The sequence below is a fragment of the Ambystoma mexicanum genome, chromosome 6q, assembly GCF_040938575.1.
Source record: "Ambystoma mexicanum isolate Mex_15411 chromosome 6q, UKY_AmexF1_1, whole genome shotgun sequence".
In the NCBI taxonomy this organism is placed as follows: Eukaryota; Metazoa; Chordata; class Amphibia; order Caudata; family Ambystomatidae; genus Ambystoma; species Ambystoma mexicanum.
In genome coordinates this window covers 918,516,067-918,540,036 of record NC_090937.1, presented here as the reverse complement: position 1 = coordinate 918,540,036, position 23,970 = coordinate 918,516,067, and the positions used below count along the sequence as shown (strand labels likewise).

The 23,970-nt window shown below is 45.3% G+C and overlaps 1 long non-coding RNA gene across 1 annotated transcript in view; it reads right to left on the bottom strand.

Annotated features, from left to right (window-relative positions):
• The window catches only part of LOC138515569 (uncharacterized), a 79,037-nt gene that overhangs the window by 54,603 nt on the left and 464 nt on the right, over window positions 1–23,970 (bottom strand). The window contains exon 2 of the long non-coding RNA XR_011282080.1: window positions 23,459–23,607. This is a non-coding gene — a long non-coding RNA (uncharacterized lncRNA). The remainder of the gene's footprint in view (window positions 1–23,458; window positions 23,608–23,970) is intronic.

Sequence of the window (23,970 nt, the reverse complement as noted above, 5' to 3'; positions counted from 1 at the left end):
CCACTAACATCTTGGATCTGGTGTCCCTTAGGTGGTTGATATATCACACTGCTCAAATTGCCATTGTCAGAAGGATACAACAGTTTACTATGCCCTTAATGAAGGTCTTCACTGCAAGAGAGCCTGCTAAGAGCTCTAAGCATTTTCTGTGCAGGTCTAGTTCTCCTTGCAACCATTTGCCGCCCATCTCTACCTGACCACATCATGCTCCCCAACCGGACCTGCTTGCGTATGATGCTATGATCATCTCTGGAATGTTTATAAACGTGCCATGTTCATTCCATGCCCCCACACTTCTGGAGCCACCACTCCAACTCCGTTCTTCCTACCTGATCTAAAGGCACTAGCTGGTGATATCCCAGACCATCCTGGAGATGTCTGATTTTCAATCTCTGCAAAGCTCTGTAATGTAGGGGTCCTGGAAATGTTGCTTGGATTGAGGCTGCTAGCAACTGTACTATCCTTGTTAACATCCAAATGGAGATCAGTGTCTTTGCGAGACCTGTCTGTTGTTCTTTCAACATTGCTCTTCTTTTGAGCGCTAGAAGTTGCAGGGTCGCTTTTCTGGTATCTATGACAAACCCTGGGATTTCCATATATTTTCTGGTCACTAGCTCTGACTAGTGATGAGAAGAGGTTTGACGCCCATTGGACCTGTTCTTGCAGTGTTTCTTTGTTAGCTTCTAGGATTAAAATGTCATCTAGATAGACTATAATCCTCTTGCCTCTCTCTCACATGGCTGCCGTTACTGGTCTCATGATTTTTATAATTGCCTGTGGTGCTCATGTGTGCCCAAACGGTAAGCTCTTGAACTGCAATGGCTGTTCTTTCCATAGGAAGCTCAAGTACATGCGCTGTTCGCAAGCGACCAGAATCATAAGATATGTGTTTTTCAAGTTCATCCTTACCAACCAGTCTCAATTCTGAAGAATGTAAGGTGTTTACCTTCCATCTTGAAATGCCTGTAAACTAGTCACCCATTGAGCTCCTTTAAATTGATGATGGGCTGCACTTTGTCTCGTCGATGCACCGGTCAAATGTGGGGGGTGGAGGGGAATCTCTTGCTGCGCTCTATTGCGCCTTTCATAGCAAAAACTGTAGTTCTTCTTCTGACAGCATATCTTCCGCCTATGACCATGCAATGTGGGTGGGAAGTGCTCTCTGGATGCCTTTGCATATGAATTCTAGCCAGAAACCTGTAACTGCTTGCAAAACCCAAGCATCGCTGGAAGGCTTCACCAATTTTCCAAGAATAAATCTGTCCTGCACCCCACTGGCAGGTGTTGCGCTTTTGCCTCTCTCACCTGCTTGGAAGCCTTGGTGTTGGAAGTAGGCTCTTCCTCTGTAACCTCTTGTTCAGAGCCCTCATGCCGTGAACAACAAGCCTTGCTGTCATGACTCCCAGTCCCCTACAGTTCTGAAGCCATTTCTGGGCTTGAAATCAAACCATTCGAACAACCTCTACTGTGGCTGGTCCCTGTAAAACCCATCTTTCAAAGATCTTTCTAACAGAGGACTGTCCCTTCCCTAGAGCCATTTACGTACCAGTAAATGAGCCCTTGTGCTGCTTTCCCTGCTTCGTATGAAGCCAGATCCCCAAATTTAGTATCAAGTTTAAGTAAAATGCTCCTCTCAAATGAAATGGTGCAATTGGAGTTGCCTGATAAACACATGCAATCTGTGGCCAGTTTCCCAGTGTTTCTGTATCCACTGGCTCACAATCCACTCTATCTGCTGGATCCATTATGTTGCTGATCAGCCCCACTAAATCTAACAATTTCTCCTGAAAGCCTTTCCAGGCTTGATCCATGTCCTTTCTGACATCTTTGGTTGCCTTTGTGACAAAGGCAATCATCACCTCTGCTACTTTGCCCAGGAGTTCTGGCTGTGGACACCCTGATCTCATACAGAGTCTTGTCTCTTTCTCTAGCTGCTTGAGCAATCTCTGTGCCATATAAGATGTCACTCTTGCAGATGGTAGCCAGTCATTAGACCTTGGATGTCTGATACTATCTGGGTCGAACATGTCTGCTAGTTCGTCCTTAGGGTCTTGTATGTTCGTCTCTTTCTTATTTCTATTTCTACTGTTCGCTACTTTCATGAAAGTATGTGAGTCTGACAAGTCGGTACCTGCCAAGGTATCTCCATCACCGAAATTCTGCTCCCTTGGGGATGACAGCATCGACGCTGCTAGAGTCATAATTTTACACTCCGTTCCTTGACCAGGGGAGTAGAAGAGATATTTCTCTTCAGGGTCTTTTATCTCCCTTGTACTGCCACCTCTTTGCAAGGTTGACTTGAGGACATGCTGTCAGTAATGTTCTTATCTCTTTTACCCAGGCTATCCCCAATCAGATATTCTAGTGCTTTTAATCTATCCTGCAAGGGTCGAACCCCTTGAGTCACTGTGTCAGTGAGAACGTCAACCAGGACCCTTTTAAAGCTTAATGTGAGTTATGTGTCCTCCTCAGTAAGCACTTGCTTCTGGCTTTACTTGCTCCAGCTGTCTGACTCCATTTTTAAATTAGTCTATCAACATGTTGCATGTGTGCCTTTTTTTCTGAACCAAGCAGGTTTATTGGCACGTCCTCTGACAACTGGTGTTAATCGTTGCTCGGGGGGATGTTCACTGAGTGTGTCAATTTGCTGCTGGTATCTAGCTGCGGATCACCCATTCTGCAAGAGGTGCTGGACGTCCAGCTACTAATTAATAGTGGAGCACTGTGGCTGAATCTGGCTTTAGCTATGCCACTGTGCTTGAACTGCATGTTGGGATATTACATTTCTATGCTGCATAGTGGTTATCTGCTCCATAGAGTGTTTCTGCAATTGTGAGTGTGTGCGTGCAGCTTTGTCACCAGCTGGTACTTGTGGGGGCGCACAGTCTGGAGCATTTCCCACTATTTTCTGTTTAGGTATTCCAGCCTACATAAAGCAAAAATAGCTCATTCTGTTGCCCCCCCCCACATCTTTGCTGGTGGGATGTCTTTGAAGCTGGGGGTTTCATCCTTCTGAAACCCTCCTTCCCCAAACAAACCACCTTCCTCACCACCCAAGCATACCACTACCCCACAAACACACACACACATGCAACACACAGGCACACTTAAACACACAGCCACACATATGCTAATAAACACTAACCTGTACTCCTGCGCCTTCCCTCTCCTGCCTGTGCCTGTCAGCCCCTGGCTGCACTCGTGTGCAGCAGAGGCCTGACAGTTTGATTTAGAAAGAACGGAATTCGGAGTCCGGACTTATAGTGTTTTCTGTTATATTTAAAAAATATATGTATAAATGTTATAAAGAAAGTGACGTTTTGAAACTGCTGAAGAGTAGAAATTAAAGAAGTTGAAGCATAATGCTCACCTCCGGTCTTGACATAGAATTACAATAATTTCGAGTCCATTTAGTGTGTGTCTATTTTATTCTTATGTACACGCACACTTGTCCAAAACGTGCAACTACATTCAGTGCTTATTTTGACAATAAACGTTAAATATAAAATACATTTTCACATCTGTCTGTGGGTACTATTGTTATATAAAAAAATCTGAACATGCCAGAAATCAAAGCGTGATCCTGTCCCTGTGTGTGAAGTTTTACATCAAAAGGCCAAAACTTACAAAAACAAGCGAGTTATTTTTGCTTGTGGATATTGTCTTTGGGATTATTATGTTTATCAAACTGTACATGGTCACGGTCTTGAATGTTGATCCTGAACTTGATGTCCACTGCTGTTGCAATATTTACACCACCTCTCTGTCTTGCACATTAACCTCACTCGTACATGCACCTGCATCTGCTATTGTTATTCATATGCTGGTTCACTCCATCTCAATGATTAACAGTCTAGCTGGAAAGTGCTATTGCGTGTTATCAATATGCTTGCAATCAAGAAGACAAATGCAGTCTTAATAAAGCAGGATTGTCCTACAATAGATATTGTTGCTTTCCATCTGAGGGCAGCAACATAGAAGCAGTGAAACGATCCATCCAGTGAATTTAAAATCATTTCAGAACACTCCTAGATTCCAACAAACTGCAAAATAAGTTGCTTAGCCAGGCTCCAACTACCCTCTAGGACAATATGGCAATGCTGACCAAAAACACAAAATGCTAGTGTGGTCAGGAACATCATTTAGGTGTCGCCAGTGGTCGCAACGGTGACCCCTGGGGGCCACAATTGCAACACCTGGGGGCTCCATTGTGACCCCCAACTTTAAAAAGAAAAAATGCATTTTTGTACACAAAAAAACTGGTGCTCATTGTGTAGCTGCCCTCCCCAGGCGCGGGGAGCCGCGCCACACCAGGAAGGTCTGGTGGGTCCCCAGCCCAGTCCTCAGTCATCAGGGTTAAGGCTCGGCCGAGAAGGCACTCAGTAGGGGTTGGAGCTGACCGTGACATGTGGCACATTTCACATGCCACGTTCAGCTGCAACCTCTTCTCCCTCTGCTTCCTTGCAGCTCTCGAAGCTCTCGAAGCTTTCTGGTTCCTGTTTGTGAGCAGCACAGAGGATCCAAGGGGGCCTGGAAGGATGGATGGAAGCTGCAAGAAAAAGTTAAGAAGCTTTTTTGTAATATGATGTGTGTTTTGTATGTGTGAATTGCATGTCAGATGTATGTATGTGAATGGTGGGTGAGAAGTGATGTCATGTGTGTTTTTGAATGATCTGGGTGGGTGGGTGTGTGCCTGTGTAGAGAATGCAATGAGTGAATGAAAGAGAAGGTGCTAGTGACCGGTGGGTGAACGAGAAGTGATGTGATGTGTGTTTTTGAATTTTCTGGGTGTGTCAGTGGGTGTGTGCCTGTGTAGACATTGTAATGAGTGGATGTAAGAGAAGGTGTGAGTGACTGGTGGGTGGGTGAATGAGAAGTGATGTGATGTGATATGTGTTTGTGAATGTTCTGGGTGGGTGGGTGTGTGTTTGTGTAGACAATGTAATGAGTGGATGTAAGATAAGATGTGAGTGACTGGTGGGTGAATGAGAAGTGATGTGATGTGTGTTTTTGAATGTTCTGGGTGTGCCAGCAGGTGTGTGCCTGTGTAGACAATGTAATGAGTGGATGTAAGAGAAGGTGTGAGTGACCGGTGGGTGAATGAGAAGTGATGTGATGTGTGTTTTTGAATGTTCTGGGTGTGTCTGTGGGTGTGTGCCTGTGTAGACAATGTAATGAGTGGATGCAAGTGAAGGTGTGAGTGACTGGTGGGTAAATGAGAAGTGATGTGATGTGTGTTTTTGAATGTTCTGGGTGGGTGAGTGGGTGCCTGTGTAGACTATGTAATGAGTGGATGTAAGAGAAAGTGTGAGTGACTTGAATGAGAAGTGATGTGATGTGCATTTGTGAGTGTTGTGGGTGGGTGGGTGTGTGCCTGTGTAGAGAATGCAATGGGTGGAGGGAGGAAAAGGTGTATGATTGAGTTACTGGTGGACGAATGAGTATGAATGGGATGGTGTGTTTTTTAACGTTCTGGGTGGATGGGTGTTTGCCTGTGTAGAGAATGCAATGAGTGCATGTAAGAGAATGTGTGAGTGAGTGACTGGGGGTGAATGAGCATACATGTCGTAATGTGTGTTTGAATGTTCTGGGTGCGGTTTAGTGTGTGCCTGTGTGGTGAAACCAGTGTGAGTGAGTGCGAGAGGAGATGTATGGGTGAGTGACTGGTGGGTGAAAGGGGATTCATGTGTGTGTAAGACCATGAGAGACTGGGGATCACTGGGGCATTTTTGCCACATCCTTTTTTTGACTTTACATGTCTTACTGGTATTTTTGGGCAAATGCAAGTTCATGTGTGCCATTCCTTGGCTAGACCGGCATTTTGGTGCAGTCAGTCTAGCTATTGCTTACTGTGGCATGATATTTATTACTCAGCATCTTTAAAAAAAGCAAGCATGATAAGTAGTGTTACCTCACTAGACTGATGTTTTGGTGTAGCGGCTTGTATATTCTTCACTGTAGCATGATTTTTTGTTAACTGAGCATCTATGATGAATCAAGCAAGATAAGTGTTTATGGGTCTAGACTGGCTTACATTGGAACCAGTTTGGACAGGTTTTCCTATGGGACATGTTACTTTTAATGGCCAAACCAACGGGAGAATGTACATATATAGGAGTATAGGCATATATTGGCAGAGCCAGTTTTGTGCCCAGTACAAAATACTATAGAAAAACATCTTAAAGCAAACATAAGTATGGTTGTATGGGTACAGCCAGCATACAAATGTTTTTATACTGGCATATATTGCAGGGACCGATATGATAATGCATTGGGAAATTCCCTGTGCACTTTTGGTGACTTGAATCTATTGTACTTTTTTCATGATTTACCCTACACCCTACAAAACCAATCGTTGGCCTTTTACCCACATTGTTGGCCATTTACCCACCTTTTCCCAGAAAGCGTGCTGCGTAATGCACCATTTTAACCCATTAGTGAAAGACTTTACTCTGGGGAGGGAGAGGAATACCCCCGGGCACCCCCAAACCATTTTCTTTAGTTCGGGCTCCCTCGCTATGCTCGTCGCAATCACATACTTGTGGCAAATATTTGCACCCTGCAAAAAAACAACTCACCAACCACCACTGGTGGCTGGTATATTTGTGGACCAGGCACCGCCCTTTTTCTCTATGTTAGGTTAAAGATTTAAGCTTTGATTAAAAAACATATTTACTTCTTTCACTTGCTGTAGCGCATGCCCCTGCAGTGGCATAATCATAATGGACATTACGCCGACGTGGTGGTTGGGGCCAGCCCAGGGTGTGGCATGCCCTGTGCTTTGTTAAGGAGCTTGGTGGGGCCTACACAGCATGGCTCACAGGGAGCTACCAAATTTTATGCTACGCCATTAGGCACCACAGGGTCTGACAAAGGGGTAGTGTGCAGTGCACACCTTGAAGTTTGCCAGTGAGTCCCCAGGTGAGAAGCAACTTGTGGGTGTTTTCAATTTTATATAACTGTGTAGTGCTAGGAATTTGTGTGTGCAGCAATGATCTTACATTAAATGGTGTTTTTTTGTTTTTTTTAAGTCCTCTGGCACCCACTACTACACTTAGATAATAAAAACGATGGGGTGTCTTGGGTATATTGAAAGAAACCTTCCCAGGTATTATACTCCAGCAAAGATAACATTATCAGGTGTATTCCCATCTGTGCACGCAGACCAGGGAATTTTGTTGATACTAAATCATGGTCAATTATTTAATTTTCAGGCCTTGCTCATGCAGCATTTTTTCTCCTGGTTAAACAGCAGCGCACGCCTTCCCAGGTCAGTACTTTTTTGCCTTGTTTAACACTGCAACGCCACAGGTAACACGCACTTCGGTGTCTATTGAGCTATAGATGTTTCATACACCAGCTGTAGCCTGTGTTACATATTTCGGTTAACCTGTTAGATATACTGCATTATGTATGTTTTACAAATAGACCCAAATTGAATCTGGAAAATGGCATTCCCCAAATGTGTAATCGTGGACAAATCAAGACTACCTCTGTGCCTCGGTTCTTATACCTGGCTGAAATGAGAGTACTTGGAAACACGGGTGCAAGATGCATTTAAAAAATATGAAGGTCATTTGCCATCACTTCAGTTGATGTCACTTGGGGTGGGGTCAAATCACATCACTTCCTGTGATGTCATTGGGGGATTTTGGTGAAATGACGTCCCTGAGTGTGGGCCAGTTTCTTTGGTCAAAGTGGGCCAATTTTTTGGCCCATGTGGGCCACTTTGATAAGTTACTTTAGCTTGCAGTTAATAGTTTTGACCATTGTTACTGAATTAATATTTTTTAAAATACAAGATTTTCATAACATATTATCAAGAACCTCTCCCTTGGGCACTACACAAATAGTCTCTCACAAAACGAATGAATTACCATTTGCTAATTTGGGGCAATTTTCATTGGTGTCTGAGACAATTTTAAGCCCCAGTCCCACCCTGTGCTTAGCAAACTGTCTTTATGTATGAAATGGCACCTTTTATGGAAGGCCATTTTGCAAAATGTCAATGCCATATCAACAACACCTCAAAAGTTTCCCCAGATAAAGAAAGGCTCACAGGACCTCAAGAGGCATGTCCAGAAGGTGCTAGCAAAACATGCCAGGGAGTGCCTGGCCACAGGAGGAGGATCACCACCACCACTCCTGTACTTGAGGCCATGGGAGGAGTGGGAAATGGCTGCCATCAGTCACTGGCATAGCAAGGGCCCCTGTAGCCCCCATGGTGACAGTGGGGATGCCCCCGCCATTTTCTGTCCTGGGAGGGGGCCCCTGCAGATGACGGGATCAAGCGTTCCTGACTGTTACAGGGAGCTGAAGGCCTTATTTACTGGACCAATGGATTAAAGGTAAGAAAATCTACTTTCTTTAAATGTGGGTGTGTGCATGTAAGTGTTTGTGTATATGAAACCTTTGACAAGGAATGCAGGTATATGGCCTCAAAGTTTCAACAGAGAGGCTACCCCAAGAGGATGTTAGAATGAGCATACAGTAAAGCACGAGAGAAAGATTGCTCTTCTTTACTAATGTCCAATCCAGTGACCCAAGAGGATCCAGATTCCACAGACACGAGACTGATTCTAACATTTGGTAAAGGCTCAAAAAACATACGACATATAATGCACAAACATTGGCATGTACTTAAATTAGATGAACATCTGGGTATTATATTAGGCAACAACATTAACATCACATTTAGGCGTTCCACTTAGCTAAAAGACAATTTAGTATCTCTCCACTCCTCTCTCCTGGAGTGATCACTTTCTCCTATCCTCCCACCTCACCCTCCCTATCCCACAGGCAAAGCCACCCTCATCACTGCCACCCACCTTCTCGGTCATCCGACCCATGAAGCGCATGTCAGTTGAGGCTATCGCTGCCACCTTCTCGCCCCCCCCTCCCCCTTCGGCTGACTCCCACCCTGACACAGCCCTCTACATGCTCCACTCTGCTATATCTGATACTCTTGATATCCTTGCCCCTGTCATGAGAATCCGCCTGAAGCCCAAAGCCAAATGTAACTCCTGGTATGACTCGGATCTCGTCACCCTGAAACGCAAGTGCAGGGTGGCAGAGAGGAAATGGCGTGCTTCATGTTCATCCTCTGACAAACTGGCCTGCCGCCTGCTCCAAAGGCAATACCGACTCTCCGTTCTCACCAAGAAGAGAGCCCTTATCCAAGCCCGCATCTCTGCGGCATCTAACAACTCGGCTGAACTCTTTAAAATCTGCAAGGAGCTTGCCAACCCTGCTGCAGTCTCTACCTCTCCTGTTGTTATAACTTTATACTAACAAAGTACTTGAAGCAAATTATCTCTCGGCAAATGAGAATGACACCTACCTCCGTGATGGTCAGCTCTCTTTGAACTAGAAGCATGAGGGAATTACCTGAAAACTCCTCTCAAACCCAGCACAAGGCTAGATTGAAGTGAAATCTCCAGGGGAAACCCCGAAGGGAAAAAACCCGTGAGGTGCTGCTGGGGAGCGTAGATTCCTGCGTCGGCTGGTGCAGGGTCACACTGGTTGGGCTGTGAACCAGATTCTTGTCAGGGTGGATTCTGATAGAAACAGAATAGAATTTCAGATAAGTAAAGATACTGAATCTAATATAGTAGAGTGGTAGGGATAAGAAAGGAAGCTTACCCTGACAAGCCTATTCCCTTATAAGCTGTTCTTTTTCAATCGGATGTGAAAAGTTGGCAATGTGCCTATATGGTGTTAAAGAGGTAGGATATGTCAAAAAGTAAAGACACGAAGATGTAAAGAATGTTGTAGGAATTGGAGTCTTACCAACTGGTGATAGCCCAAGGGAGTAATTGTAAAGAGCCGGATGGAGGGCTTGAGCTCGAGGGAACTGAAGATGAAATCTAATGTTGACGTAATAGATAAGCAAGATTAGAGGGAGAAACCCTGTGAGAGACACGGAACACAAATAGCTAGACAGAACAAAACGCTACCAGAGAGAACAGTCGGGAACACAGGGAGGTGACTTCCTGTTGATCCGCTGGGCTCGGAAGGAATTCGAGATCTCTGAGTTTCAGCAACGGAAAGGTAAGGAGAAAAGGGATTGAAGCTACAAGGAAACGATCCACTGAAAAGCAGCAGAGGAATAACTTCAGATAAGAAGGTAGCGAACTTACGATGCGCAGCGCGACTCTGAATAGAGAAGCAACGCGTAGTGCTGAGGTTCCTGTTGCCGGAAATACCATTCCGGAAGTTGGGGGCGGAGCTAATCCCGCGGTCCGAGGAGCGGGAACAACTAGAGCGCGGCTTACGGTCTCAGGATCCTCCACATTGAGAGTCCCAATTCCGGGTTTAACTGTGGCTGTCACGGGTATCGATTCCTGAAAGTGTGCAGCAGTGCGATTCCACAGGACAGTTGTAACAGTATGCCCCCTCTTAAAGTCGTTACACCCTGGTTTACTGGGGTGTCTCTTGTGAAACCTTTTAATTAGCCGCGGAGCATGGATACTGGATTCTGATTCCCAAGTCCGATCAGAAGGGGCGTAGCCCTTCCAGTCTACCAAATACTGAAGTCTTCCACGGTGAATACGTGAGTCACATAACTCTGAGACTTCGTACTCCGCATCAGTATGATGTAGAATAGGTGGTGGACGAGAAGAAACCATAGGATGGAAAGTACTTCGAATGTCTTGTTTCAGCTGAGGAATATGAAAAACCGGATGTATAGGAGCCCATGTCTTGGGTAACTTCAGCTTGAAGGCTGCTGCCCCTATGGCCGAAATCACCCGAAAAGGGCCCATGAATTTAGGAGAAAATTTGGAAGGCCTAAGGTGTCTAGGTAGGAAACGGGAAGATAACCAAACCAGATCTCCAGGTCATATTACTGGAGCTTTAGATCGGAGGCGATCTGCCATCTTCTTTGTTCTTTCCTGGGTAGATTTAAGAGCCTGAGAGGCTACGTGTTGACCCCGATGTATCTTTTCCAGGAGAGACTTCACGTCCGGACATTTGTCATCCAAAGATCTCTTGTCAGGGAAAGAAGCAGGATGGAATCCATAAGAACAAAAGAAAGGAGAGGTCTTAATCATTGAATGATACGCATTGTTATAAGCGTATTCAGCGATTGGTAGTAAACTTAGCCAGTTATCTTGAGCTGCTGAAATGTAGCTCCGTAGGTATCCTTCCAGGGTCTGATTTAATCTTTCAGTCTGACCGTTGGTTTGTGGGTGATACCCTGAGCTCAAAGCCCGGATGATACCCAAAATTTGACAGACCTGTTTCCAGTATTTTGATGTGTATTGAGAGCCTCTATCGGAGATGATAGTCTCAGGTAGACCATGAAGAGAACAAATTCGGGAAATGAAAGTTCGTGCCATTTGAGCCGCCGAAGGAAGACCAGGGAAGGGGAGAAAGTGAGCCAGTTTGGTAAATGAATCAATTACAACCATTATAGTCGAACATCCTTCGGAAATTGGAAGATCCACAATAAAGTCTGTTGAAATAATCTCCCAAGGTCGAGTGGGTATTGGCATTCTGACCAGAGTTCCGAAGGGAGAATGTCTAGGACTCTTATTTTGCAGGCAGACAGGGCAAGACTTGACGTATGTTAAAATGTCATTTCGCATTAAAGGCCACCAAAAATATCAGGAGGCCAATTCACGGGTGTTGACATTACCTCTATGTCCTGCAGATTTAGAGTCGTGGCACATATTTAGAACTTCCTTCTGTAAGGATTTGGTGGGTACAAAAACCTGTTTCCCATGGAAATAACACCCTTCCTTTTTGGACAAGAGGCTCAACTCTTTCATAGTAACCTCTTCAAAATGGAGGGCACAGAGCTTTGTTCCAGACGTTTGAGAAAATCCGTAGATTTGTAATTCCTTTTGATGTTCAGAACACCACGGGGAAAAATCGGTTCAGGTTTGACAGATAATTGATGAGTGATCTCTTTAAGTGATAAGGCATCAGCTTGCAAATTACATCTCCCAGGTATGAATGAAAATATGATCCTGAAAGGGGAGAAAAAATGAGCCCATCTAGCCTGTCGGCTGTTGCATGTCTGAGCGTATTGAAGGATCCTTAAGTTTTGATGGTCAGTACGGACCTCCACAGGAAACTGAGCTCCCAATAGCAAGTGTCTCCACTCCTCAAAAGCCCTCTTAATCGCCAATAGCTCTTTCTCAAGAACGGTGTAGTTTAATTCTGCCGGAGAGAGAGTTTTGGATAAATATGCGATGGGGCGTTCCAAACCTTGGTCATCCTCTTGAAGGAGAACTGCACCCAAGGCATATTGGGAGGCATCTGTTTCGAGAATGAAACGGCGAGATTGATCTGGAGTCATGAGAATGGGCGCTGAAGTGAACCTCTTCTTCAAAGTATCGAAAGCTTTTTGCGTCTCCTCATTCCAGACATATGGAACTCCTTTTTTTAAAAGGTTGGTTAAAGGCTGAGTAAGAGCCGAGAAGTTGGGGATAAACCGACGATAAAAATTAGAGAATCCAACAAAACGTTGAATTTCTTTGATTGATCGAGGGTTAGCCCAGTTCTGAACCGCCATAACCTTGTCTGGATCCATTGCGATACCTTGTGCCGAAAGAATATAACCCAGGTAGGTCATCTGGGGCTGATGAAAGAAACATTTCTCCAGATTGCAAAATAAATGATTGTTCTGGAGTCTATGTAATACCTCTCTGACCTGGGATTGATGTTCAGAAATATCCTTTGAAAAGATCAGAATATCGTCTAGATAAACGATAACAGAATGTAATAGTAAATCCGAAAATAGATGATCCATGAATCGCTGGAAAATGGCCGGGGCATTGGACAACCCAAATGGCATGACTTGGTATTGAAAATGGCCAAAAGGTGTGCGGAAGGCCGTTTTCCATTCATCTCCCTTTTTGATCCTGATAAGGTGGTAAGCACCCTTTAAGTCCAGTTTTGTATAAATGAGGGCTCCCTTGACGGCCTCTAAAATATCTGGAATCAAAGGCATCGGGTATCGGTCTGGAATGGTGATCTTGTTCAACCCTCTGAAGTCTATGCAGGGTCGAAGTTCCGAAGAATTATTCTTGGGTACGAAGAATAGTGAGGCTGCCGCTGGAGATGTAGATTCAGTAATAAGTCCATTCCTTAGATTGAGATCTAGGTATTCCCTTAAGGCGACCTTCTCAGATGAAGAGAGGATGTACATCCTTCCGAAGGGTAACGGCTGGTCTGGAATAAGATCGATTACACAATCATCTCTGCGATGAGGGGGGAGCAGTGAGTATTCCAAGGAGGAAAAAACATCAGCAAACTCACGGTACTCAGCAGGAAGGCCGATGACAGACCCAACAATAGTGACTTGTCTGTTCTCCTCTGGTCTAGGATGAAAAACCCTGCTAGTTTTCCCCAAACAATTATTGAGGCAAAACTCTGATCCCAGGAAGAGTGAAACTGCCGCCCAATTTATGTAGGGATTATGCATTCGTAGCCAAGGTAGTCCTAAAATGACAGGGTAATGAGCAGTTCGTATAACATCCAAGGTAATGACTTCCTCGTGTGTAAGAATTGACATGATTAATGGGCAGGTTTGGTTAATAATAGGCCCTAATGTTAAAGGGCTACCATCTACACTCTCAGCAGGGATGGCTTCACCTTTAGAAAACAAAGGTAGATGATGTTGTTTAGCCCAAATTTCATCAATGAAATTTCCGGCGGCGCCACTGTCCACTGGTGCCGGAATCTCGGTTATCTTCTGATTATCAGATGTGAGGGTGATATGTAATACAAACATTAGAGTGTGAGGATGCTGGTTTCCTTGTGAGGCCGGCATATTTAAAGAGGAACCTAAAGACACTTTAGAATCCCGGAACGTGGTTCCTCCTACGACCGGGAGCTGGCGTTTCCCGAACGTCTCGGGGGAGTGATGGGGCACTCCTGGACAGTGTGAGTATTTGAGCCACAATACATGCACAATCCCTGAGTCCTTCTGCGTGATCTCTCCTCAGGGGATAAAGGCCCTCGACTAGCTGATCCTAACTGCATAGGTTCCTCATTAGAGTTACCTCTGTGTGTTACAGGAGTAGTGGAATATGTACGAGTAGTGAGTTTCCCTTTACACCTTTCACTGTTCCTTTCTTTTATCCTATAGTCAACTTGCATGACTAAAGCGATGAATTCTGTCAATGACGTGGGACGTGGGACCCTAGATACTTCATCCTTAAGATCCTCAGACAGGCCTCTCCTGAATAGAGTAACCTGTGCATCATCTGACCAAGTAGATTCACTGGCAATCTGTTTGAATCTAGTAATATAGGTCAGGATGTCTTGATTGCCCTGTCTAAGGTCTAGTAGTTGTTCCTGGGCCGCTATCCGAATATCCTGCCTACCGAACATTGATCTAATGCTATTTCAGAAGGCAGAATGGGAATCTAATATAGCATTATTGGTTGTGACCAAGGGAGTAGCCCAAGCTAGGGCAGGTCCCACCATCTGTGAAATCATATACCCTACTTTGTCACGATCAGTGTGGAAGAAGGCTGCCTTAAAGGCGAATTGTACTGAGCAAGCATCAAGGAATTCCTTTATCTTATGTGGATTACCATCGAACTGACCCCCTGGTAAGGGACCAGGAGGAACTTCTGAGCAATGCGGAACCCTGCTAGCTGCTGCCTGTTGGGAAGCCAACTGGGCAGTTTGTTGTTGAGACTGATGCTGAGCCTGTCAAAGATTAGCATTTTCTTGTTTCAGACTCTGCACCTCTGAAGTCAGAGATTGTACCGCAGCTATGAGCTGCTGAATTTGTTGATCCATCACAGAAGTCGTCCTTCACAAATGCCGAAGATAAGCGAATTCTCTAGGTCAACCAGGCGTTGCTTACTGTTATAACTTTATACTAACAAAGTACTTGAAGCAAATTATCTCTCGGCAAATGAGAATGACACCTACCTCGTGATGGTCAGCTCTCTTTGAACTAGAAGCATGAGGGAATTACCTGAAAACTCCTCTCAAACCCAGCCCAAGGCTAGATTGAAGTGGAATCTCCAGGGGAAACCCTGAAGTGAAAAAACCCCGTGAGGTGCTGCTGGGGAGCGTAGATTCCTGCAGCGGCTGGTGGAGGGTCACACTGGTTGGGCTGTGAACCGGATTCTTGTCAGGGTGGATTCTGATAGAAACAGAATAGAATTTCAGATAAGTAAAGATACCGAATCTAATATAGTAGAGTGGTAGGGATAAGAAAGGAAGCTTACCCTGACAAGCCTATTCCCTTCTAAGCTGTTCTTTTTCAATCGGATGTGAAAAGTTGGCAATGTGCCTATATGGTGTTAAAGAGGTAGGATATGTCAAAAAGTAAAGACACGAAGATGTAAAGAATGTTGTAGGAATTGGAGTCTTACCAACTGGTGATAGCCCAAGGGAGGAATTGTAAAGAGCCGGATGGAGGGCTTGAGCTCGAGGGAACTGAAGATGAAATCTAATGTTGACGTAATAGATAAGCAAGATTAGAGGGAGAAACCCTGTGAGAGACACGGAACACAAATAGCTAGACAGAACAAAACACTACCAGAGAGAACAGTCGGGAACACAGGGAGGTGACTTCCTGTTGATCCGCTGGGCTCGGAAGGAATTCGAGATCTCTGAGTTTCAGGAAACGGAAAGGTAAGGAGAAAAGGGATTGAAGCTACAAGGAAACGATCCACTGAAAAGCAGCAGAGGAATAACTTCAGATAAGAAGGTAGAGAAGCAACGCGTAGTGCTGAGGTTCCTGTTGCCGGAAATACCATTCCGGAAGTTGGGGGCGGAGCTACTCCCGAGGTCTGAGGAGCGGGAACAACTAGAGCGCGGCTTACAGTCTCAGGATCCTCCACATTGAGAGTCCCGATTCCGGGTTTAACCGTGGCTGTCACGGGTATCGATTCCTGAAAGTGTGCAGCAGTGCGATTCCACAGGACAGTTGTAACACCTGTCCCCTCCCAGGCCCTCTGCACTGCACTGGCCTCTCACTTCATCTCTAAAACTCAGGACATCCTGTCCTCACTCTCCTCCTATCACCTCCCCCCTCTCTCCCCGGCTCTTCCTCTGGCCCTTCTGCAGCCACCCCTCCTCCCTCCTTCTCTGCCTTTCCCCTTTGTTCTGCTGACGAGGTTTCCAGACAAGTCCGATCTATGAAAGTCTCGTCTAAACAGGTTCACCCCTGTTCCGCCAAAACTATCAAGGACCACATCGACTCCCTGGCTCCTGCCCTGGCTGACTTTTGCAACCATTCCTTCACCTCTGGAGTCTTCCCATCCCCCCTCAAGCACTCCCTTGTGCACCCTCTTCTTAAGAAACCCTCTTCCTACCCCTCCTGCCCAGCTAACTATCGCCCAATCTCCATCACTCCCTTCCTGGGCAAGCTCCTGGAGAAACTAGCCATCTCCCAGCTTAACCTCCATGCTGAATCTGTTGGTAGTCTTCATGACCACCAATCTGGCTTCAGAGCTGCCAGAAGCATGGAAACTGCTCTCCTGAACATCCGTGAGGACCTGCTCTTGAACCTCGACTCCAACACTCTGTGTGTTCTCATTCTGCTCGATCTCTCTTCTGCCTTTGACACTGTCAACCATGCCATCCTGCTCAACCGTCTCCGTGATAACCTGGGTATTACTGGTCAGGCTCTGGCGTGGCTGACCTCTTTCCTTTCCAATCGAACCGCCCAGGTCCAACTTGGGTCCTTCCTCTCTGACATCTTTTTCTCCACCTGTGGTGTTCCCCAGGGATCTAATCTCTCTCCCTGGCAGTCCAACCAATATCTGGCACTCCTTGCCCACCGCATTGCCGCTCTCTGCCCCAACTCTCAGTGCTATGCGGACGATACCCAGCTCATTTTCAGGCTACCCTCGGCCTCCTCCTCTCCTTCCCTCATCTCTGACTGTCTGTCTGCTATCCAGGAATGGTGTGCCGCCAATGACCTCCGCCTTAATGCCAGTAAGACTGAGATTCTACTCATCGGCACACCCACTCCCTCCTTCCCTGCAGCTCTCTGGCCAGCCTCTCTTGGCCCTCTTCCTGCTCCTACCTGCAAGGCAAAAAACCTTGGGGTCATCTTCGACTCCACACTCTCCTTCTCTCCTCATATATCTGACGTCTCTAAGAAGTCACACTACAAGCTGCACCTCCTCAGAGGTATTCTTCCCTTCCTCTCCTTACCCCAGAAGCTCACTGTCTCCCGAGCCCTGGTTCTCTCGAAGCTGGGCTACTGTAACAGCCTCTATCTTAATCTGCCTGCCTCCACTCTCCGCCCTCTGCAACTCATCCAGAACAGAACTGCGAGACTTGTCCTTGGCCTCAAGCCCTGGGACCGTATCTCTCCAGGACTGAAATCTCTACACTGGCTCCCAGTGGCTGCGAGGATTAAGTTCAAAACCCTCTGCATTGTCCACAAGGCCTTCTGGGGCCTGGGGCCTAAATACCTTCAACTCTCTCTTCCTAAATATCTTCCTTCCCGAGCCCTTCGCTCATCCGTCTCCAACTCCCTCAGGGTCAGCCGCTTCTCGAAGCAACGAGTTGGGAGCAGATCTCTCTCCGCTGCAGGGTCCTCCCTCTGGAACTGCCTTCCTGCCTCCCTGAAACTTGAGGAGAACCATCTCTGGTTCCGGAAGCACCTCAAAACCTTCCTCTTTGCTTCTGCTTTCTCTCTCCCTCTCCCCTGCTAAATTCTTCATTGAAACTGCACTGAATCTGCAACTGAGCCACTCTCACCGACCTCGGTCCGGGGCCCAGCCACTCTCCACTTGCACTGCCTCCCTGGCAACCCCTGCACTGCGGGACTGTCTCTGTATCCCTACAGCCCCCCCTTCCCAGCACTTGTCTGCACTTACCTTGCACTTGCCACCAGCTGGCCCTATTTATTTATTTTATTGTACTTACTTTGTACTGCACTTCCCCCCCCCCCTCCCCTTGCATTTTTCCCTTCGCCTACCCCTGCACTTGCGCGGTCTGAATGTCACCTGGCCTAGTAGGATCAATGTCTGTCTTCCCCTTGTTCCCCCCTCCCTGCCTCGTCGCACCTTGAAACACTTGTGTATCGGCGCGTTACAAATGCCATATCATATCATATCATATCCAGCTATATGATTCCGAAGGTAAAACCAGCTGGCTAAAATTAGCTCAGTACTAAAACAGATGGGTTCCATAAGTGCCAAAAATGCAAGGCAAGCCAATTTGCTAAAAATACTAAAGACTATTTGCATCCTATTTTGTCTAAAAATGTTACCATTAAGTCAAGGATTACTTGTGAAATCGAGTATGTGATATATGTACTTACTTGTCCGTGTGACAAATGGTATGTCGGGAGCACTATAGAAAAATTAAAACTAGGCGCGCTTCAACATATAAGAGCCATTAAAAATGCTGACCCGACATACCCGATGGCCATACATTTTCAAGAGAAACACGGAGGAAAGCTAGAGGGTTTTGCCTATTTTGGTATACATTCTGTTTCTCAAGCAGCCAGAGGCAGCAATCGGGAACTCTGCCTCAGACAACTGGAGTCTAAATACATTTTGGACCTGGAAACTAAAAAACTGAGGGGTCACAATCTCGGTGAGGAACTGTACACGTTCCTGGGTACCTATTATGAGTGGACATACTGTGTAGCACATTAGAGACTATGTGCAATGGCAGTTTCTTCTATACTTTGTTTAATCGTTGATATTTTGGGTACATTAAGCTCTTTTCAGAGATATATAAAAAATAGGCTTTATTACAAGTTGCTCTGTCAGGCGACTCCTTACAATCCTTTATAATTTCTCATACGAAGTGTGGAAATGTTGGCCAAAGAATTTATATTTTCCCATAGGCTTCTAAGATGTCGCAGGTCACTGGATTTAGACAGTAATAAGGCCCTAACCGTAATTGATTAACTAGTAATGAATGATAACTCCAGGACTACACGCCATTGAGTATATGTAAGGTTGATTTTAATGCTCAATCAAACAACAAATGCCCTCTTCATGGTGATTACTTGTGTTTCGGCTCGCCTGAGCCTTTATCAAATCAGGGCTAATAGTATGAACAAAAAATATAATAACATAAATAGACAAAATAGTCCATAATACAAATAGGAGAAAGGAAAAACAATTCATAGGGATAATAATCAATTGCAGAGCCATAGTACCATCATACCCCGTATTATGACAATAATAGAAACAAATAAAATAGAAGACAGAAAAATGAGGGCTGGCAAAGGGGGGGATTGAGAGGGGTCGAGAAAACATGTTTATGGTTATTATTTGATAATGCGCACAAAACCCAGGGGTAGCCGGGCGCAGCAGGTACAAGGTTACTTAAGCTTAGGTTGCATACAGAGTATAAAAAAACATCTCAATACGGTACATACATGTTAATGCAAGCAGTTGGAATGAAAAACTAACATGTTACAGTATTGAGAGAGTGTACAAGGTAAAAGGGTGAGAGCAAAATCCTCTTAGACTGGGTTACAAGGGTATCGTGGCCGTTAGGTACCACGAGAATTAGTTGTCGCTGGACCAGAGCCAATTTTTTACCTTACATCTGAAGTTAGAGTAGGGTAGGTTAGCTCTCAGTGCAGTGGACAATGCGTTCCAAGCCTGGGCAGCTGTGACAGGGAAGCTTGCTCCGCCCGCTTTAGATCGTCTGAATCTAGGAGTTTCGAGCAGGAAGTGGTTGGTAGCCCTAGTGTGGTGGCTGGATGATTTTCTGGTCAGTCTGGCTGAGATGTAAGGGGGTGCTGTGTTGTTGAGCCTTTTGTGGGTAAGCGATAGTGTCTTGAGCAGGACTCTGTCGCTGATTTTAAGCCAGTGGTGGTCTTTCCTGATGTTAGAAATATGTGCTCTGCGGGGTATGTCAAGGGCTGCTCTAAGAGCGTTATTTCGAAGGATTTGCATTTTATTTATAATGGATTTGTTGGCACCTGCATAGAGGGCATTGCAATAGTCCAGTTTGGACATTACTAATGCGTTGGCTAGCATGATGCAGTTAGTTTTAGAGAGGTAAGGTCTACAGGTCCTGATTAATTTACAGGTGTACGCTGTGGATGATGCCAGGGTGTTAACTTGTTTTTTAAGAGATAAAGTGGAATCGAGGTAAAAGCCTAGAGTTTTTACCTCAGTAGCCACCTTGATTGTGTTACCATCTATGTTGAAATTGCGATAGTTGGTACTCAGTTTTTTTAGGTTGGAGTCGGAACCCAAGATCAATATCTCAGTTTTGTCGTCATTGAGGTAAATGTTGAGTCATTTAACAACTCCATGACCAAAGGCTATCCATGCCTGAATGAGGAGGTAAATTTTGTTTACTAGAGCTGTGTCTTCGACAAAGTAACTTGATAGTGGTATGAGAATCTGCGTATCGTCCGCATAATTAGTATAGGTTAGCCCTAATCTGTCAAGTTTGTCGAAGAGAGGCTTAGTAAACATATTATACATTGTCGGGGAGACACATGAGCCTTGTGGGACACCACAAGTGATCTGGATTGGGTCCGCTGCCTCTACAGGGGAGAACACTCTCATCGTACGGTTAGCTAGGAAGGATTGTACCCATGCTATAGCTTCACTTGAGAAATGGGCGGCAGACGCTAAGTGGTTGCATAATACTGCATGATCCACCAGGTCAAAGGCCGCTGATAGGTCAAGGAGGAGGGGCATAGCTGTACTACCTTTATCCTTCAACTCGTCAATTTGTGTCTAGAGGTCGATGAGGGCCGTTTCAGTACCGTGCAGTGGTCTGAAGCCAGATTGCCGTGAGCCTAATAGTTGGTGTGTCTCCAAATAGTTTTGGATTTGGAGGTAGGCTACTCTATCGATGATTTTAAGGTGAAATGGGACCGTAGTAATGGGCCTGTAGTTAGTGGGGATTGATGGGTCGAGTGTCTGTTTTTTGAGTAGTGGCAGAACCCAAGATTCTTTAAGGCTAGTGGGTACAGTACTCATGTTGAAGGAGGCGTTGATAAGTTTTGAGATGAAGGGTGCTAGATCTCTGGCTGCATCCTTGATGATTTGCGCAGGGCAGCTGTCACCTTGGCAGTTCGACGGTTTAAGGGATAGAATGACCTTTTCAGTTTCCAATATAGAAATATTAGTAAACCTGAAGGGTTTACAGTTGCTTTGGTTGGATATACTGGGTATCTCCTTCAGTGGGGTGGTATGAGTTCCACTAGGACTCAAGGAGGCTTTTTTCTTAGCAATTTTAGATTGAAGGGTTGTGATTTTATTTGCTAGGGCATTTTGGATGCTGGTGCACCAGGATTTGTCCTTGGGGACATTGTCTGTAGGGGCAATAGGATTTTCCAATTCACGGAGAATGGTGAAGAGCTCTTTGGAGTTCGAGTTGGCTTTACTGATTCTATCATTGAATGAATCTTTTTTAGTTTGAATTATTTCCTTTTTGTATTTTTTGGCAAAGTTGGCAAGTGTGGTTTTATTGCCAGCAGAAGGAGTATGCCTCCAAATAGCTTGGAGTTTGCGTTTTTGGATGCGCATTTCTTTGAGATGGGGGGTGAACCAAGAATTAAGGTGAGTTTCACGTTTACTTTTATGGAGTTTGATAGGGGCGATCAAATCTAGAGCTTTGGTCATGGAGTTGTTAAATGACTCAACTAACTCGTTAGGGTTGGATTCATTGGAGCTAGCTGTGAGAGCTGGTAGGAGAAGTGGAAGTAGTTTTTCAGCTGTGATTTCTTTTTTGCTTCTTGTTGGCATGGGGGGTGCTATTTTATTTTTGTTAGGTTTGGGAGGCTCGATGCTGGCTGTAAAGCATATAAGATAGTGGTCCGTCCATATTTGAGGTAGGATACTAGAGATGGTGATGTTGCAGTTATGGTTGGCTATCCAGTCTAGTGTGCGTCCTTTTGTGTGTGTAGGAGCTAGGACATTTTGGGTAATGTCGTGATTGACTAGAATGGATTGGATAGATTGGGCTTGCTTGTCTTCAGCGTCATTAAAGCCTAGGTTAAAGTCACCTAGTAGAAGGAGCTGAATGGAGTCTTTAATGCTGTTAGTGAGGAGGCTAGATAGGTCTTCCTCAAAGTTGCCTGGTGGTCTGTACACTAGAAGTATCGTTAGTGTGCTATTATTTGAGATGGGTATTTTAGCTGAGAGAAGTTTGCCCGATGTGATTGCTGGGTGTGGGGTGAGTCTGGCAGCTAACTGCGTTTTGGTTATGATGGCCAGGCCGCCTCCTCTGGTGTTAAGTCAGTCGACTCTTAGGATATTGTAATTATCCAGTATGGCAGTCATGAGGGCAGAGCCGGCTGCATCATGGAGCCAGGTTTCAGTGACAGCAAAGATATCTAAGTTGTCCATAGCCAGTATATCAGCTATTTCAGTATTGTGTGCTATAAGGTACCTAGCATTAATAAGGGCTCCTGATAATGTCGGAGTTTTAGTGTTATCTTTGGCAGATCTGGGATTAGGGTGGTTGGGTCTCCTCTGTTGTAGTATAGGTCACCAAATGGTTCAAGACGATTTATCGTCGCTTAGTCTAGGAGGTTAGGATTAATGGCAGTAGAGGTGCGTGTGGGTACTGGTGGACTGGTTCTTTTATTTTTGATGTCATAAAGTCGTGGCAGCCTAGCTCTAAGTCGCAAGTTTCTCTCTTGCAAGTTGCAAGGTATAGAGTTGGTAAGGGCCATTGTTATGGTGATGGTTAGAAGAGTCCAGGCTAGAGACCCGCGTGTGTGTGAGAAGGAGGTCTTAGTAGCACGCATATTGTGAAAGTGTCAAAATGGCGCCTGTATTTGGCAAGCCCGATAGGGGCTGGGGTGCAGATGTGCTATCGCAGAAACACCTAGATTGGACAATCCTGTTAGTGTCTATAGGGCAGATATGCTACAGCAGGGCATCTGGCTTAGAGAGTCCTAATCGTGGCTAATATGCATACATACTACAACATGGCGCGTAGAATTGAGAGTCCTAATCATGGCTAAAAATGCATACATACTACAACATGGCACCAAGAATTGGGAGTCCTATTCGTGGCTAAAAATGCATACATACTACAACATGGCACCCAGAATTGACATAAGACATAAGGCACACCACAATTTAAAGTGGTCTGAAGCGACCATAAGGCACAACACAATTTAAAGTGGTCTGGAGGTGACCATAAGGCACAGCACAATTTAAAGTGGCCTGAAGAGACCATAAAGCACAACACAATTTAAAGTGGTCTGGAGGTGACCATAAGGCACAGCACAATTTAAGGTGGTCTGGAAGTGACCATAAGGCACATCACAGTTTAAAGTGGTCTGAAGGCTAGTCTCGGACTGTATTAGGCTTAAGCAGAAGCAAATAGTCAGCTGGTCCAATTTGGCATAGACACATATGATGGCAAGCAGTGGCATATATAAGCAGGCATGTATATGTGACAAAGATACAGTACGGGTACGGTGTATAGGACATGCACTCGACAGGGAGTCATGCGGTATATGTCATTAATCGATCGCTGCAATGCATGATTGTCTAATTATGGCAGGCGGTCGGGTGCGCATTACCTGATATGGGAGACAAGGCAATTGAATACAGGCTTAGTGGGAGCCCCGCGGATGGCGTGCTGTGCAGAGGAGGATCGTGATGCAGCTGCCACTCGAGACGTGGTTTCTTTGAGGCGTTGATGCTTAGAGACGCAATTCGTAGAAATAAGCTGTAGAAATAACATCCAATAAAAAGCAATTGTAACACGCACAGGAGAGAAAACATAGAAAGCCATTAGTTCAATTGTTTACGTATCTGATTGTCAACCCTATGCACAGTATAATGTATCCAACAAGAACCTGTAAGGTTGCTTACCCGCAAATAACATGAAAAAATCCATACGGCTGTTGTCAGGTGAGTAATAGCAGGGTCAAATCCCCAAATTCAATAATCTGTAATAGAACGTTTCTCAGGTTCCTATATTAGTGTATGCCCAAGATTTACTATAGATATGCTGATCGGAGTCCATAGAATCTCTACAGTGTTGACCACTTGCTAGTTACAAAATTAGAAGTGTTAACTTAGCAAAATA